General features: G+C 37.6%; 2 long non-coding RNA genes across 2 annotated transcripts; both read right to left on the bottom strand.

Moving 5' to 3' along the window:
• Positions 1-621: 621 nt before the first annotated feature.
• On the bottom strand, positions 622-5,383 carry LOC135224582 (uncharacterized). Its single transcript, XR_010316773.1, has 2 exons — positions 5,326-5,383; positions 622-672 (listed from the first exon to the last, which is right to left on the bottom strand). It is a non-coding gene; the product is annotated as an uncharacterized LOC135224582 (long non-coding RNA).
• Positions 5,374-15,267, bottom strand: LOC135224581 (uncharacterized). The gene is made up of 3 exons (XR_010316772.1): positions 15,171-15,267; positions 13,692-13,824; positions 5,374-5,388 (listed from the first exon to the last, which is right to left on the bottom strand). It is a non-coding gene; the product is annotated as an uncharacterized LOC135224581 (long non-coding RNA).
• Between the last annotated feature and the right edge of the window lie 4,493 nt (positions 15,268-19,760).

Consider the following 19,760-nt stretch of genomic DNA (forward strand, 5'->3'; position numbering starts at 1 on the left):
ATGCTGACAGAAAGCATCTATTTGCCCTTTTGAATGGCTGCCTAGACTGAAATCAATGACACCATCAAAAGGGACCTTGAAACACCAAATTATACTGATTTCTTATGCATCCCATAAGAATGAAGTAGCCCATTAGATGAATTTTAGTCAAATAATTAGCACTGATCATTCATAAGGTCAATTGTAAAACCAAAAAATTGGTTTCTCCATGACTGTCCAAAAGCACCTCCTTTAACCTAGAATAAAGGTAAACAGCCTGAAAAATGCTGAGAAGTCGAACAAACCAATGCTTACATGAAATAGAAAAAAAAAAAAAAAAAAAAAAAAAAAAAAAAAAAAAAAAAACAAAAAAAAAAAAAAAAAAAAAAAAAAAAAAAAAAAAAATCTTCCCTAACCTCCAAGACTAGCAACAGGAAAGTCAAATATCTGTACAATTGGACTGTTTAAGAATATAAATATGAATAAAAATTAGATTTAAAATACTACAATGATTCAAGTTCCAAGTACTGTGAAGATAACAGTATGTATGGTACCAGAAAAGTAAAAATTGAAATGAATACCAAATCACTTTGTATGACAATAAAACCAATCACGTCAAAATTAAAAAATGACCCAATACTTACACCTCGCATTGATGGGTGTCTTGGAATCTTGGGTTTCCGGATAGGATTACTGGAAGAGAAAAGATATGTTACCAAAACGTATCGTAAATTAGTGGTTGTCCATGCAAAATTACCTACAGTGTTACCATGGTACACATGAATGTAAATAACTTGTACATAACATGAGCTCATTAGATGACAAGATTCAAGTTGTTTACATGAATTCCTAATAGAGTAAATGCTACCTTTGATAAGGGTACATCATTTCTAAGAACTAAGATAGCCCACCCTTATAACAGGTCACACTGTTTTGGATAACCTTCAACTAAAACTCATCTTTAGATATTTGAATAATCTTCTTGGGAATATATTCGCTTTTGCTGTTTCATCCGAGTAGTCTTAGTAAAGAGAGAGAGAGAGAGAGAGAGAGAGGGAGAGAGAGAGAAGAGAGAAGAGAGAGTAGACTTTGAAGAGAGGAGGAGGAGGAGGAGGAGGAGGAGGAGGAGGGAGGAGGAAGGAGGAGGAGGAGGAGGAGGAGGAGTGGAGGAGGAGGGAGGAGGAGGAGGAAGGAGGAGGAGGAGGAGGAGGAGTAGGAGGAGGAGAGGAGGAGGAGGAGGAGAGAGAGGAGGAGGAGGGAGGAGGAGGAGGAGGAGGAGGAGGAGGAGGAAACTTTAAATATTCCTTTCGATATAAGGATTTTGTGATCTTTCCCCTATATGATGACAGAAGTCTTGTCGCAATGCTGTTGAGTTGTGTGCATACATAGGGGAGGTATGGTTAATCAGATGGGAGTTGGGGGGATATTGGGAAGGTGTGACAGAAAGATTGAGGAAGAGATGTGGGAATTAGGTTGGGGTATGTTGGTATATTTAGAGGGGTCTGATGGGCTTGTGAGTGGATATGGGGTTATTTATTATGGTAGTGTTGACCTAGTCTTTCAAGACACTAAGATGAGGAGAGTGTGTCTGAGCAAGGGTGCTGAGAAGACAATAATGGTGAGGACCGAAGTGGTGGAAATGATAAAAAGGTGAAAGGGAGTTATGGTTATAGAGTGAAAGTTAATGTAAGCAAAACAAAGCTTATGGTCAATAGAAAAGTAAAATAAAATACAAAATCAAGAGTGGCTGTATGGTTTTTGTGGACGAGTTGAGATGATACATAGTAAGAATTGTAACATTGTTGTAAGTTGCTCAGGATTACAAAACATGTACAAAGTAGGACTCAAACGCTGAAATTATTACAAGGGCAAGTGGGGAAGAGAGGAAGGTTGAGAACATAAAAAAGAACTGGTGTGGTTTGACAGCAAGATAAAGACCAGAAAATTAAGGACATAAGTAAAAGGAGCTACAAATTGAAATAGCAACAAATTATATTTTTATAATAAAATATGATTTTATATAGTATATATAAAACTTAAACAATTAATTACATAGCTATAGATTCACTGTCAGTCGGCAGCTGGATTTTTGGAAACTTGCGGTAGCGATATTTTGTTTTGGCTAGGCAACTGACGCTGCCCACTTTCAGGGTAGAGAGGAACCAATGCGGCAGAGTTCAGTAGTTTATGCCCATTTCATCCATGAGGGGAGGATGGATGGCTTTCATTATGAAATTTCTTGGCAAGTATTTATGAAATCTAATTTTATAATAACAATATTTTTATATATGCAACTTACCAAGTAATTACATAACTGAATTCCACATTGTAGGAGGTGGGATACATGGATATACTACATTATAATTCATATTACAGAATGAAAAGAAAAACCGAGAGTGCTGGCATTTAGTAAAATGCTTTTCGGTTCCTTATCTGTTAAGAAAGCAGCTACAGATTATTATTGCCTCTGAATGATGCTCATCTTGACTTGTAAGAGACGTGGCAGCAAAGCCAGGTATCGTCTTCTACAACAGTGGGATCCATTGCAGCTAAGAAAAAGTCTGTGGCTAGCAAGGTCTAAAAACACAATGTCCCCGCCCAGGGTGCAATACCAAAACACCAAAAAACCAGAATAAGGAAATCACCACCAAACCTCACTAAAAACCAATACCCAACCACTTAAAAGGACTGGAAGGTGCTCCAAGTACCTAGTAAGGCAGTCCCTGGTTATCGGCGGGGGTTTCGTTCCCCGTGTGTGTGTAAAAACTGCCGTTAACCAAAACTCTGATTTATGGGACCTCTGTTAGGTATGTTATGGCACCATAACTCTATTATTGGCACTGATAACCCAAACTCGGCCCATTTTGGCACAATAAATCGACGATTCAAACACCCATAAAACCGGATTACTGATAACCGGGGACTGCTTTAACTTTCACTGTAATAAAGTCAGTCTCATTAAAGGTGAATGTGCCTCACAATAAGGTTCCTCAGAAAAAATGCCAAGGCATTTTTGGACATAGGAAATGAAGGCTTTTAACTGGTACTTGGAGGGCCACGAATCTTCTCTGTATGTTAAAAGATAATACTTGAGAGCTCTGACTGGACATAATATTCTCTCTTCCTCTTCTGGTCCTATCAAGTCTGAAAGACTTCTAATCATGAAAGAGATTAGTCTCGTTTTTTGCTAGGAATCCTAGGGTAAGTGAGCAAATGGCATTACCGTGTGAAATATCAATCTTCTTATCCATTGCAGGAATTTCACTCACCCTCTTTGCAGTAGATAAGGCCACAAGAAATAAGGTTTTCCTTGCGGGTCTCTTAAAGAGGCTGAATGCAAAAGTTCAAAACGTGGCTCTGAAAACCATTTAAGCATCACATCCTCCAAGTTCCAAGACAGGGATTTTCTCTTTCCGTTTAGATGTATCAAAGGATCTGATAAGATCGGGTAAGTCTTTGTTAGAAGAAAGATCCACGCCTCTATGTTTGAATACAGAGCCCAACATGGTTCTGTAACCATTGACTGTAGAAGTAGACAATCCCCTCAAAGACGCCAACAACTTACTCTCTTCTCGGACTACTTCTTCACCAGCTTCCTCAGAATGGCAGTCAGGAACCCACATCCAAGGTGCCACTGGAGTGGCTGCTGAAGCAGAAGCAACAGAGATGCCAATACTGCGACAGCACTCGCATGGCCAGAGACTGGTACAACAGCGCACAGGCATGGACGAGAACAGTCAGGAACACTATGGAGGGAGGTAAAAGGGGGATGATACACTAGGAGGTTGTTTCAACATAAGTCCCAGGGGGAGACAAAACAGCGTAACCTGTAGGAGGAGGAAAACAGGAATGGATCTGCCCTTGATGTATGTGTCTCAGATGTCACCACCACTGAAGGTGTTACACTGGTAAAGATACAGTTGTCGTCCCAGCTGCAGATCCATGCGTCACAGGGGCAGATGCAAAATGTGCCATTAGGCTCCTGGAGCAAAGGAATACCAGGTAGTCCCACATTCAGCCATGCCTGCTGTAAGTCCCCAACTGCAAAGGCTGCCACACCTAAGGGAGCAAAAGTCGGGCGGGTTTAGTAGAAGAAGTCTGCCCGCCTCAAGGGGGAAAGATCCCACCTCAGAGCGAGCAGAGGCTCCAAAGTACAACAACTCTAAGTCAGCAGCCCTACTCCCCCACTTCTAAACTTGATGAATCAAACAAAACAGAGGAAGAAATTCCCCCAAAAGAAGAAAAAACAGCAAGTCGAGGAAACTTACGAGGATGGAGAAAGGACAACGAAGGCTCGACCACCGAGTGGTCAGGGCATATAACCCTCAGACAAATTCTTGGAAGCCTTCCCCTGAGATCACTTCCTCCCCTCATACCTTCCCCATTGGTCTATTAACCAGGAGATACAAGTATTGCAGGGGTTTGATCTATCACACGCATGACCTCGGCACCTTGTACACAGGGCTACTTCCATTCGGGAGCAGAAGCTGCCACATTTCCTACCTACCACTCCAGAACAAATGAGCTGAGAAAATGGAGGGAGATTAGGCTTATGCAAGTCATGTGTTTGCATGTTGCTTTCAATAAATCAAACAAAAATGCAAACTAACAACACATTCACAAAACAAGGAAAGATCTCAAAAAGTAGCAGAAAATCTCCAAACGACAACAATGGGGCAGAGAATGAAAGCATGTTTGTTCACCAGGGCGGCCAAAAACAAGGTGAAATGTTTATGTCCAGGACTCCCGACTACCGGACAAGCAGTTATTGCCTAAGTACCTAGTTAAATCTTCAACGGCCAAATTCCAGCATACGCTGAAAGTAATTCCTCAAGTAAACATGTAAGGACCAAGGGTTTGTATTACGTATAGGAACGACTAATTGTTATTAGCTTACTAAATGATTCACAAAGAAAGGCACAAAGAAAGAAATGGAGGGCTGCATTACAGTTAAAACAAAAAGGGTATGAAAAACTGAATTACAAATTACAAGTATGAATAAGAGAAAACATGGTTTTAGGATGAGGAAATTAACAGAAAACAAAGAGCAAATTATAAATCAGAACATCTGGGTGAATTGCAAACAAAAAGGCATATAAAATACAAAATAAACATTGAAAAATGAATTATGCATGCAATGGCAAAAAACTAAAATAGAAAGCAATTTATAAACTTTAACAAGTTCAACAAGTGAATGCAATATCAATAATATGCCAAACACCTAATTTATAAAATTCAAGCCTCAATAAAATTCTACAAAATTAAACTTAAAAATGGTAACCAATGGTTACTTGCTTTCACCATACGTATTTCATAATCATGAGAAAAAAAAAATATCAGACTTACCGATGAGCCTTTCGGTTCTGATTGTGATTGGTATGATTCTTTGACTTGGCCATGTTTATTTATCTGTAAAGAAAAAAAATGCATGAACACTTTTGCCTAATAGAATTACATGACAAAATATGCACATCTGAAAATTGTAACTACATCTGCAAAATCAAAATTGCAAAGCAAAACACAGCTTCATGCCTATATGACCCGACTACTATAAGGCCTATGACACTAGTATCTTGGTCTGACCTCCCCAGAAAAAGAGAGAGAGAGAGGATGAGAGTATAGAGAGAGAGAGAGAGAGAGAGAGCGAGAGAGAGATTGGACGAGAGAGAGAGAGAGAGAGAGGAAGGAGAGAAGAGAGAGAGAGAGAGAGAATGTTATGCAACTGTTGTACAGTTAAATTCATGCTTTAAAGTGATTTTCATTTGGCAGTCTCATACTAGTACTCATAAATTCTAAGATATTTGCCTTTAAAGAATAATTGCATAATTTAATTCATGTATATTATCACTTTTTTTCAACCAAATTGCCCCAAAAAATTACAGATAATTATAAAGTACATACAATCAACTGTTGCTAACATTTTCATACATCTGGCTGCCGAAAACCATAGAGGAACGACTACGGATAAGTGGATTATATACATTTTTTTTTTTTTTTTTTTGCTTTTTGTTTTTGCTAGCACTTTTCATTGATTTCAGTCTATATTAGTATTTTGAATTTCTTTAATAACCGTATGCCAGAAATAAATGTAACCTTTAATGTTTGCATGCTAAGAATGGCAAAATCATCGATGCCACATTAGTGAGGCTTCACACATACACCGATTCATTATTATAAACTGTTTCCATGAATTCTAGTTGTCATAGTAATGCAATAATGATAAAATTGCTTTAATAATTATGTATATATACTTCCAATACATAGCCTAATTTCACCAATTTCAACGTTTTGTGTGTAGTCTTATACCCAGTTTGGAGATCAACACATACCAAATGGCAAAAGAGAGAGAGAGAGAGAGAGAGAGAGAGAGAGGAGAAGAGATGGAGAGAGAGAGAGAGAGAGAGAGAGACGAAGGAAGGCGAAGGAAGAAGAAGGAAAGGGGTGGCGGTGGAGGGGGGGGGGGGGAGGGGGGGGGGGGAGAGGGTAGGTGGAGCTTTGTACGCGTGTTCGTATCCATTTCTGCATATGGAGTTTGTCTCTTGTAAAAGGACAAGGTGTCGTTATTCTTTACGATTAGTGATTCACAATACCCTTATAAATTACGGCACTGGGTGTAATGCACTATATAGCAAATCTCGTTCTGATACCAGTGTTCATTACCGAAATAGGTATTGCCCAAAAACCGTGCTTGCACTGTCTCTGAAACCCCATAGTAGGTATGCTGCTTAGTTGTCAATCAAGATTTTTGTAATAAAGTATTTTTTACAAGCTAGCTATTGAATAAATTTGTATTTTTCTCAGTCAAAACATATGCCCCTTAATGCTACCTTTCCTCTTTTAACGACTTTCTGGTCATTGCAAATTCGGCCCCATAATTTCTTATGGTGCGAAAACAGAGGCCCAGGGACCGAAAACAATTGCGTCACACTACGGCGATAATCTGGCAGTAAAACCTCTTCATATATCCAAAAAGTAAATAATAAAAGATATATATGCGCATTATGATTACTATAGCAATTACATGAAGACCTGATAATCTGCATGAATAACTGGTAACCTGTTCTGCAAGAAAGTTGAGTAAAGCAATTATTTACAATAGGTACGAAAGTCAAGATGTCGTGACTCATAATACAGGACTTAAAACAACGTTCTAATTCCAAACATAAATTCTTAAATTTGAGTCAGAATTGAGTTACTTTTTCAATAACGAATATTTTCAAATTAGGGTAAAACACCACGGAAGGCCAACCCTCACCACGGTGGACGGGTCTTATTCACTCGATATTTAATTGGTGAAACAAGAATACAATTGCAACTCTAAGCATACCATTTAAAAGATTGAAGTTTCGTCAACATAATGTGATATATGAAAGCCCCATACGAACTAAAATAAGCATGTGAGCTCTTCGTAATATATGTTTTCATGGCAGTTTTGAAATCCAATATGGCGGCTACGTTTTGCATGGAAGGTTCTCATTCTCATCAGTGACGGCCACCATCTTTCCCCAGCCTTCCCAGCACTCATTTGAACAATGTTAGCGTATGTATGTAACGTTTATTGATCTTACTCAAGATTGCAGTTGTAATCAGCACAATAAAACAACATTTTGTTGCCTATATTAGTGAAAGTATGAAACTTGTTATTCCCGGGGTTATGGTTTGAACTGAATTCATTCTTACCTTGTAATCGGCGGTTTTTATTTATCCTTACTGCCATCACAACTGAAACTCCACAGTGCTTATTTGATTGTTATTATACACATTTTGGTCTCAGTTCCTCCACATTGCACTTTAAACCCGTTACTGTTGCTGGTTCCTAACGAGAAAGCGCGCCACAAACACAGTTACGAACAGCAGACGACGAAACTGCAAAGTTTTATTCCCTAAATTGTTTACTTTACTCGTTTATTTAGTTTAAATTTACTTTGTTATTTAAAACATTTTAATTTAATTCATGTATATTATCCCTTTTTGCAACCAAATTACCCCGAAAAAAAATTACAGATATTTCTAAAGTAGATACAATCAAATGTTTCTAACGTTTTCGTACATCTGGCTGCCGAAAACCATAGAGGAAACGACTATGGATAAGTACATAGAGGAACGACTACGGAGAAGTGAATTTATATATATTTTTTTTTTTTTTGCTAGCACTTTTAATAGATTTCAGTCTATATTAGTATTTTGAATTTCTTTAATAACTGTATGCCAGAAATAAATGTAACCTTTAATGTTTGCATGCTAAGAATGGCAAAATCATCGTTGCCACATTAGTGGAGGCTTCACACATACGCTGTTTCATTATTATAACAGTTTCCATGAATTCTAGTTTGTCATAGTAATGCAATAATGATAAATTGCTTTAATATTTATGTATATATACTTCAATACATAGCGGTAATTTCACCAATTTCAACGTTTTGTGTGTAGTCCTTATACCCAGTTTGGAGGGTCAACACATACCGAAATGATGGCAACAGAGAGAGAGAGAGAGAGAGAGAGAGAGAGAGAGAAGATGAGAGAGAGAGAGAGAGAGAGAGAGAGAGAGAGAGAGAAAAGAAGGCGAAGGAACGAAGGAAAGGGTGGCGGTGGAGGGGGGGGGGGGGGGGGGGGGGAGAGGGTAGGTGGAGCTTTATACGCGTGTTCGTATCAATTTCTGCATTAAATGGAGTTTTTGTCTTCTTGGTACAAGGACAAGTGTCGTATTCTTTACGATTAGTGATTCACGATACCCTTATAAATTACGGCACTGGGTGTAATGCACTACACAAAATCTCGTTCTGATACGAGTGTTCGTTACAGAAAATAGGTATTGCCCAAAAAACGTGCTTGCACTGTCTCTGAGACCCATAGTAGGTATGCTGCTTAGTGCAATCAAGTTTTTTGGAATCAAGTATTTTTTACAAAAAAAGCTATTGAATAAATTTGTATTTTTCTCAATCAAAACATATGCCCCCTCAATGCTAACTTTCCTCTTTTAACGACTTTCTGGTCATTGCAAATTCGAAACCCATAATTTTTTTATTGTGCGAAAACATAGGTGCATCGACCGAAAACGATTGTGTCACACTACGGCGATAATCTGGCAGTAAAACATCTTCATATATCCAAAAAGTAAATAATGAAGATATATATGCGCATTACGATTATACCAATTACATGAAGAGCTGATAATCTGCATGAATAACTGGTAAAACTGTTCTGCAAGAAAGTTGAGTAAAGCAATTATTTACAATAGGTACAAAAGTCCAAGATGTCGTGACGTCATAATACAGGACTTGAAAGAATGTTCGAATTCCAAAAAATAATTACTTAAATTTGAGTCAGAATCGAGTTACTTTTTCAATAACGAATATTTTCAAATTAATCATCATAAATATGTAAAATATTGATGTTTTACTATTTATTTAAAAATTATCGAAGTGCACGCTTCGTCGTCGTCTTCTACAAAACAGTTGTTTACTCGGTGAGGAAAAGTTTTCCGTTTGTTGTGATAAAAGTGCCCCAGCGTCTGTGGGCACAAGTGGTGTGCGGATTTATCACAGGAAATGGTTAGTTTTTTGACACAAGTGACTCCGTAAACATCAAGATGGCGTCAATCTTCTAAATACCTCGAGTTGTAAGTAAAAATGTTGAACGCGTTTTGGTGAGATTTGCACTACGTTTGAGACCGTTTTCAGTACCCTCTGTTTAAATCTTAAAATTTGGCCTTAATTTCTAACTTTGGAGAAAATACTTAGGGTAGAATATCACGACAGGCCAACCCTCATCACGGTGGACGGGTCTTATTCACTCGATATTTAATTGGTGAAACATGAATACAATTGCAACTCTAAGCATACCATTTAAAAGACTGAAGTTTCGTCAACATATTGTGATATATGAAAGCCCCATACGAACTAAAATAAGCATGTGAGCTCTTCGTAAAATATGTTTTCAAGGCAGTTTTGAAATCCAATATGGCGGCTACGTTTTGCATGGACGGTTCTCATCAGTGACGGCCACCATCTTTCCCCAGCCTTCCAGCCACTCATTTGAACAATGTTTAGCGTATGTATGTAACGTTTATTGATCTTACTCAAGATTGCAGTTGTAATCAGCACAATAAAACAAAAACATTTTGTTGCCTATATTAGTGAAAGTATGAAACTTGTTATTCCCGGGGTTATGGTTTGAAATGAATTCATTTCTTACCTTGTAATCGGCGTTTTATCCTTACTGCCATCACAACTGAAACTCCACAGTGCTTATTTGATTGTTATTATACACAGGTCTCGTTCACTCCACATTGCACTCTTTAAACCCGTTGCTGTTCCTGGTTTCTAAGCGCGCGCGCCCATAAACACAATTACGAACAGCAGACGAGGACAGACGACGAAACTGCAAAGTTTTATTCCCTAAACTGTTTACTTCACTCGTTATTTATGTTTAAATTTACTTTGTTATTTAAAAATTTTGATTTAATTCATGTATATTATCCCTTTTTTGCAACCAAATTACCCCGAAAAATTACAAACTATTTCTAAAGTAGATAAAATCAAATGTTTCTAACGTTTTCGTACATCTGGCTGCGAAAACCATAGAGGAACGAATACGGAAAAGTGCAGAGGAACAATACGTTTTATTTTTTTTTTTTTGCTTTTTTGTTTTTTTGCTAGCACTTTTCATTGATTTCAGTCTTTATTAGTATTTTGAATTTCTTTAATAATCGTATGCCAGAAATAAATGTAACCTTTAATGTTGCATGCTTTAATGTTGCATGCTAAGAATGGCAAAATCATCGTTGCCACATTAGTGGAGGCTTCACACATACGCCGTTCCATTATCCTGTTAAGCGTTCGCCCCTGATGAGCTCGCTGCTAACGTACCGTCACGCTTTTATTGTATCAGCGATCATAGAGCAACTGATGTTAGTTTTTCAAAAGTTAATATTGATTTTTATGCCTTTGTTTTTATTTCATACAGTAATTAACTGTAGGAAATTCTCTCTCTCTCTCTCTCTCTCTCTCTCTCTCTCTCTCTCTCTCTCTCTCTCTCTCTCTCTCCCACTCTCTCCCTCTCTCTCTCGGAGTCCAGTCACTCTGCAAAGAAAAGTCATCTTCACTCCCGCAATTGGAAGAAAAGTTTGTATCATCACTGGAGGATTCAGAACTAGAGCTCTCATCATCAAATAGGGTTATCAATATCACACTCCTCATCTAGTATTTTTTGATTGATCTCACCTAAAGAAATATGGCCTCCTCTTTGGGACATTCATTGTGAAAGACGCGAAATCCAATTTGTCTCGATAAACGCCTGAAGCGTATGAAAGAAAAAACCAACAGGACAGGCAGTTTTCTAGCATAAGCGACCACCAGGAAAGAGTTTGCCAGGCTGGAAATAAGTTTCCCATGTGCTGAGATGTTACCAAATGATGTTCCTACACTTTCTATACGAGTAAACGTATTATTACGGGGCTGACGGCTTGACAAGCACAGTTAAAGTCTTGAACGTAATATCCCGTTTGAAGGCGCTACCGAGTAGATCGCGGTAAACGTATTATTTCGTGGGTGACGCTTAACAGGTTTATAAACTGTTTCCATGAATTCTAGTTGTCATAGTAATGCAATAATGATAAAATTGCTTTAATATTTATGTATATACACTTCCAATACATAGCCTAATTTCACCAATTTCAACGTTTTGTGTGTAGTCTTATACCCAGTTTGGAGGGTCAACACAAACCGAATGGCAACAGAGAGAGAGAGAGAGAGAGAGAGAGAGAGAGAGAGAGAGAGAGAGAGAGAGAAAGAAGGCGAGGAACGAAGAAGAAAAGGGATGGCGGTGGAGGGGGGGGGGGGTTGGGGAGAGGGTAGGTGGGCTTTATACGCGTGTTCGTATCCATTTCTGCATAATGGAGTTTTTGTCTCTTGGTACAAGGACAAGTGTCGTTATTCTTTACGATTAGTGATTAACGATACCCTTATAAATTCGGCACTGGGTGTAATGCACTATAGCAAAATCTCATTCTGTTACGAGTGTTCGTTACAGAAATAGGTACTGCCCAAAAACGTGCTTGCACTGTCTCTGAAACCCATAGTAGACATGCTGCTTAGTTGTCAATCAAGTTTTTATAACCAAGTATTTTTTACAAGCTAGCTATTGAATAAATTTGTATTTTTCTCAGTCAAAACATATGCCCCTTAATGCTAACTTTCCTCTTTTAACGACTTTCTGGTCATTGCAAATTCGCTCCCATAATTTCTTTCTTATGGTGCGGAAAACAGACAGAGGCCCATGGACCGAAAACGATTGCGTCACACTACGGCAATAATCCAGCAGTAAAACATCTTCATATCTCCAAAAAGTAAATAATAAAGATATACCTATATGCGCATTACGATTATAACAATTACATGTATAGCTGATAACAATCTGCATGAATAACTGGTAAACTGTTCTGCAATGACAGTTGAGTATTGCAATTATTTACAATAGGTACGAAAGTCAAGATGTCGTGGCGTCATAATACAGAACTTAAAAGAACGTTCTAATTCAGAAAAATAATTACTTAAATTTGAGTCAGAGTCGAGTGACTTTTTCAATAACGAATATTTTCAAATTAATCATCATAAATATGTAAAATATTGATGTTTTACTATTTATTTAAAAATTAGCTAAGAGCACGTTGCTTTTCGTCATCTTCTACCCCACAGCTGTTTTACTCCTAACTTGTTTGTTGGTGAGAAAGTGCGGTTTCGATTTCGTTATTTTTTTGATAAAAGTGCTCCAGGCGTCTGTGTGGGTACAAGTGGTGTGCGGATTTATCACAGGAAATGGAAAGTTTGTTGACACAAGCGACTCCGTAAACATCGAGATGGCGTCAATCTTCGAAACATTTTTAGTTGTAAGTAAAAATTTCTAAAGCGTTTTGGTGAAGATTTCCACTGCCGTGGGCGCCATTTTCAGTACCCTCTGTTTAAATCTTAAATTTGGCCTTAATTTCTAACTTTGGAGAAAAATACTTACTCGAAAGGAGAGTAGAGGTCTTTAGTTTAGCTCCGTTTCTCACCAACAACAAGTCGCGACTGATGGCCATCTCCGATGTCAGGGCGCGTTATAATGTACTTTTTTGGGGATTGCCCACGCTGATCGTAGGTACATGGTCCAATCTGGATCCCTACGGTTTTTCTACCCTACTAGTAGGTATATCTGCAGCCACTTTTTGATATACCTAGCTAAGCATCTGATGAAATAAACATTTTTCTGCTTACAGAAGCAGAGATTGACGATTTGGTCGCGTGACTAGTTAAATAGAACAAGTAAAATGAAACTGCCTAGCCTATGTAGACTACAGGTAGAATTCTCATGCATTGATAATCTACCGCTTGTCGACATTCAGGAAGTGTTTAACAGCGCACGATTCCATGCTATTTAACATTTTCCAACGCTGAAAGTAACTTCAGAACTATAAAAAACATACACCACATAAATAAATTTTCACCCAACACCACACCACAGGCAGAATGTTATGGCACAACAGCCATAGACTCCTTAATTTGCCTTAATTATAGCAACGCTTTCCCTTACATAAACCCAGCTCAATCTATAAAATATCAGCAGTTAAGGAACCATAGCGTCATATAATATAAAACGAATACAAAAATGCATATAAAGTATCCAGATGTTTCTATTGGATTTAAAAAGTATATTACAAGAACCTGTGTACCTACCAGCAAAGACGCTGTTACGGAGGGTAGAAAAGGTTACTGAAGTAGTAGTAGTAGTAATAATAAAGCTCGGCAGAGTTGATTCGGTGCGCTGTGGAAATAACACCTATACATCGGCACTTCTAGCCTTTCCCAACTGTCAAGAGACAAATAAAAGATTCAACAATGTATGATAGAGAGACCACTTGCAAGCACTAAGGTTACCTAAGGAGATAACATGGGGGAAAACTTAGAGTCTGATTAGTAAAGTAGAGACGCCCAATACCAAAATCAAGCCTCCGTAACCAAATCATTAATATTAAACTAAACAAACAGAGGCACAAGTAAATTAGGACGAGATTCGAAACTGCTACTTTCGCAGATCCTGACTAATATTACTGCTAACGAATAGAAGTCCATGAGATTTCAGAAGTCCAAAGTGAAGAATGTGAGATGCAAAATATTAGCGGACGTTACGAGGATGCTTATGATTATAGTTGCAAATAAAATGAGATCTCACCACCATTAAAGGGATAGAGCGAAAGCTGTAAAACATTAGAGATTAAGGGGATTAGATACAACTGGCAGTCGATATTAATTCGTATTCGTTGCAAGTAAAATGTGAATTTAAAACATTCAAATGGGTGGAAATTAAACATTTGAACTCAAATACAGTATTCAATTCAGTGGAAGTTTAAATGTTTTGATGCCTTTGAAAAATCTGGCCGGAGATTGTCTCCAGACTTTCCCTCGCTCAGTTTTTTTAAATGAAATTAAATAATCAATAGGTTACTGCAACCGCTGCTACTATTACTATCATAAGGCATTATTACAACAACGTTAAATATAAATTTTTTCTCAGAATATTTCCTTTCCACTTGCCTAACATCAATGCACCATAAATGTTTTTTCTTTTTTCTTTTTCATGTCTCTTTAATTCTTGCCCCAGACATTTACCAAATGTTTAAAAATAATTTTGCTAAATTTGTTCTTCATGTCTCACCTTATCTACTGGCCTGCAATTTTTACAGGCAACATCTGCAAAGGAAGTGATGTTTTGGTGATTGAGAAAAAGGAAGGTCCCAGAAAAGTTGGCTAGGCTGGTCGAGATGATTATATCAAAGAACGAGCACAAAAGTAATAACGACAGTTGGGGAAACAGAAAACTTTGAAGTTAGTGTTGGATTAGGCCTACATCAGGGGTCAGCATTAAGCCCATTTTTATTTGTGCTAGTCATGGGTGTGTTAAGTGAAGAGATCAGGAATGGAGAGCTGTAGGAGTTATTGTACGCCAATGATCTAGTGATACTGTCGAAAATGAGGAAGACCTACTGAGAAGGATTGGAGAATGACAGAAATCTTAAGAGGGCTGTCTTAAAGGTTAATATGAATAAAACAGAGATCTTGGTGAACAGCAGAGAGGATAAAAGCAGAATAGTAATTACAAGAAAGAAGAGGCTCGATCATAAAATAGGTGGAAAAGTTTAGATACTTAGGGTTTACCTTAAGCCAAGAGAGAGGATGTGAGACTGAAGTTGACACTTGACAGTAAAATAAAAACTGCATGAGGGAAGATAGAGAGGGAGCTGCTTGATAGATTAGAAAATGACGAAATAACAAGAAGGCCAGGCTTAGTAAAGATTACAGAGGTGATAAGAGAGGCCTGATCGAGCTGGTACCTATAGGCATATGTTGAGGATGGATGATGCGGAGGGAGTTTGAAGAGGGCTTGGGAGGAACCTGTTAGAGGAAGATCAAGAGGGAGACAGAGTATGAGATGGTGAGATAAAGTAAAGGAGGATATGGAGAGAAGAGGTTTGTCGGAGGATGATGCCTTTGATAGAAGGCAGTGGAGAAGACGCATAGGGCAACCGACCCCTTAATGTAGGGATGACGGTGGGAAAGAAGAAGACCTATACATATGAGAATTTTCATGTTAGGTTCGTCACTATAAAGGACTGTATTCAGAGATCATTTTACTCCCGTTATCACCGTTATCATTTCTCATATCAAGGAAAACATAAAAGAATAACTGAACGTGGAAAAGAGAAAACTAAAGAAGTTTAACATATCACATGTGAAAATAAGTAGATATGAAAGGGCAGTGACTTTTAAGGGAGAATTCGGCTTTGCTTCAGTTTATAAGTGTCTTTAACATTAATGTTACTGACATCACGACACAAACTCTAGTCTAGAGCTAAGGCAGCATGAAAGAGGCAGAACGTGTGCATGAAACTGTCTGAATTACATAATTATCGCTGTGTTATTAACAAAAACTGATATTCCATCTAGTAAAATTTAACTTCATGGCTAGCAGTCAGTGCTTATGGTATTATAAAATTGACTGTATTCCCATTGAAGGATGGAATCTTCTCGAAAACAAAATGGTAAATTAGGGAGGTGAATGCTTTATCAAAATGTGTAATTCGAGAAATACATTCTCATGCCATCAGTTTCAGTTTTTTTAACGTCTTTTGTGTTAATTATTGACTTATAGCTAACTCAGCAAATGTGATTGCACACCGTTTCCTTATACCGGGTGAAGGCGAATGCTTTACAGCTAGAGGATGTCAAGATGGAATAACATAAGGTGTGTTCACCGAGGGATCCGATCGCTAATTTTTCCCTCTCTCAGTGAAGTCACTGGACCACATCGACTGGGCGATGCACTTCACTCCGTCAGTTGCATTGTTGCAGTTCACGATTATGGGTGTGTATTCCATATTTGGGTGCACTAATAGTTCCAGACAGTATGGGATTTGTTTTCACAGGTTCCCTAAAGACCCCGAGGAGTCCAAAGTATGATTAATGCATGTAAAAGAAGTGATAATATTAATTTTAAGGATGCCAGGATTTGTTCTGTCCATTTCCGGACAAGAAGATTACGAAAGAAAATCTTCAATATGAACTGCTACCACAACAAACTTTACCAGAGAAGTTATCACAGATTAAAGAAAACCGCAGTTCTCTCTTTAAATTACCTGTTAAGGACGTAAAGTCAGGTATGGTTTAACAAGTTTGTTTACAATCTCATTAGTGCAATTTTTAGTGATATATCTTTGGTTGATAATTAAGTAGCCTGGACTAAATTCTTGAAATGAAGTACTAAATTAGATTAGGCCTAGCCTATGCAATGAATGAAGAAATGATCTGATTAAGGCTATCCAATTTTTTTTCTTGATACTTTCATTTTATGAATGTAAAGTTGATCGAACAGGTGATTAGACCAATGCGTAATGACGTACCTCTGAGTACGTCTTCCTGTGCAGACATAATTAGCCTAGACCTTTTATTTCTTCTTAAGAACCCCACTAAAGGATATCGTGGGGTCAGAGTATAGACTGAGTTCAAGTGTAGACTGAGGAATTTCTTGTTAGGTAAGAACAACATTTTAAGCAATCACGGTCATAATGTCGCTCCCAATGATGATAACATGCCATGTATGAGCAATACAGGTTTTAAGTCTTGGGTTTCCAAAACCTCTGAAGAAAGTGACTCCAGTCATGTTGACTTAGACTCTGAATTATGTATCTCTGCTCATCTCTTGATGAGAATTCCTCAGGAAGGTCTACCTAATGAAGCTGAGATGGAGGAAGAGGATTTTGTAGATCTTGGAGTAGTCTGAAATATGGTATAGAAATTGAAGCCTTAAATTATCTGGGAGGTTATATAGCTCATAAGTACAGAAATAAATATCCGTCCTTAGGATTCCCAGAAACTGAAGGCCTAAACAACGACTGGATCTCCAAAATGAGGAGAAAGTGCTGTTTAGGCCCAGTCCTCAATTTGTCAGTAATTGAAAGGAAATGGAATAATTCTTTAGATCTTTTCATGGGGAACAGTTGAAACCAGGCGTTGATGGGATTACGAAATTAGTTAATATTTTCAGGGAATTAAACATTGATGCTCCAGAGGAAAGTAATGAAGTCTTTATTAGGTGCAAAAATACATTTTAGGATGAAGATATTAAATGCTGAAAGGAAGTCAGAATTTCTTAAAAAAGGTGTGAAGAAAATGAAAAAAATTCTTCAGTACTTTTTGGTAAAATAAAAGAACAATACGCTAGTTCAATAAAAGTCTGGAAAGTTTTTTTCATATTCATTCACCCTCGTTACTTTCGTTTATTTGTATTTTAACAAGATTATATTTCTGTATGGTAAGGTCTTAAATATTTATCTGATATAACTGTGTTTTAAGTGAGAGAGAGAGAGAGAGAGAGAGAGAGAGATTTAGAGAGAGAGAGAGAGAGAGAGAGAGAGAGAGAGAGAGAGAGAAAGTATTTTCCTGTATGGAAATTGTGAACACCAGCATAGCAACAAATTACTGTCAAAACATACGTAATCATTAAGTGCACTGCCCAGTCGACGCGCACCTGTGACGTCACAGTGCGGGAACCGAGCGACCGACGATCTGCACCTTATTTATTCCATCTTGGAGGGTGATGAGTGTTCACGGAAACGTCGCTCGCAGCCTTTGAGGATCATTTTTCTACGATCTTTAAAAGTACTTCAACTTCAAGCAAACCTTAATTTAGCCATATTTTCTTTTTCAAGTACATTTGGAAAGCATTGACGCAGTAATGTAATGTAAAGTATTATTGCAGGTTTAGACCTTTAGTTGAATTATAGCGGTATATACCACAAATTACAGTAGCCGTTACTCGTTATATTGTTTTAATTCCTGTATAGTAATGTCACATTAAGGGATGGGCTATAAGTTATTACTTTCCCATGCACATCATAGTTATCTTTATCATTCCCTATCTCTAATTTGAGATAAGGCTTTGTTGGTTTTATTTCCTAGGAGCATTAAATTAGCACGTGAGAAATTAGGATGTTATTAGAGGAGCAAAATTTCGTCGGAATACAACAGCATTCAGTTGCTTGATGCATTACACTCAACCTTACGGTCTTTAGTCTTTATCATTTGGTTCTGTATTATTTGACAATTGTATATTCTTGTAAATGAATACAATGATTTGCATACTCCGGTAATTTTTGTTCCTGGGCTTCCTTGAGATGCTTTGTTTTATCAAGGTTTCTTAATTACGCAGACTGTTTTATTTTGATGTTTCATTGTCGAGTGTAGGACAGGGTTTGTGACTAATGTCTGCCGCCAATAGATGTAACGTTTATGTAGCCATTAGTATTAAGTGGACATGTTTGGCTTATATCCAGGCACTGGGACACTAAGTGAATATGACAATGGTAATTGGGAAGAAATAAATGTATTAGGAATTGAAATTAGGTATGCTAATGTCTACTTTCAGTTTGGCTTCTAATAGACGTGGTTTTGTTTGTTTGTATGGTGTTTTTACGTTGGTTGGAACCAGTGGTTATTCAGCAACGGGACCAACAACGGCTTTACGTGACTTCCGAACTACGTCGAAAGTGAATTTCTATCACCAGAAATACACATCTCTAACACCTCAGTGGAATGACAGAGAATCGAACTTACGACCATCGAGGTGGCAGGCCAAGACCATACGGATCACGCCCCTGAGGCGCTCATTAGAGGTGGTGAGACAGTGGGTCTTTTTGGCGTCATGTTTTTTCCACAAGGACGTTGCTAGGTTTGCATTCAGTCAACTTTGCCATGCTAAAGTCGCCGGAGCCTTAAAGGGGTGAAAATTTGTCAAATATTAAAATTCTCCAATTGATAAAAATCTTGACGGGGTGATGAAAAAGGTTCTAAATATTAAAATTCACCAATTACTGATAACAGTTCTTTTAACATGTATCCAAAGTTATTGGATTGTAGAAGACTTTACCTTGAACCTCCTGAAATTACATTTTTGAGTTGTCGTTTTATTAATAATATATTATATATATATATATATATATATATATATATATATATAATAATATATATATATATACACGTACATACATGTATATATAACCCTCTTCGAACTATTTTCAAAATGTGTAAATTTGTTTCTGAATGATGCACACAAAAATCGACTACAAAACATGTGCATGGAAGGGAAAAAAAAAAAAAAACTAGCCTTAGCGTAACTGTGTAACCTATGAAATACAATTGCACAACTTCAATTGGTAGTTGTATCAGGGCATGCTATATTAAGTTAAACAT

This window comes from Macrobrachium nipponense, chromosome 12, assembly GCF_015104395.2.
Source record: "Macrobrachium nipponense isolate FS-2020 chromosome 12, ASM1510439v2, whole genome shotgun sequence".
NCBI classification, from domain to species: domain Eukaryota; kingdom Metazoa; phylum Arthropoda; class Malacostraca; order Decapoda; family Palaemonidae; genus Macrobrachium; species Macrobrachium nipponense.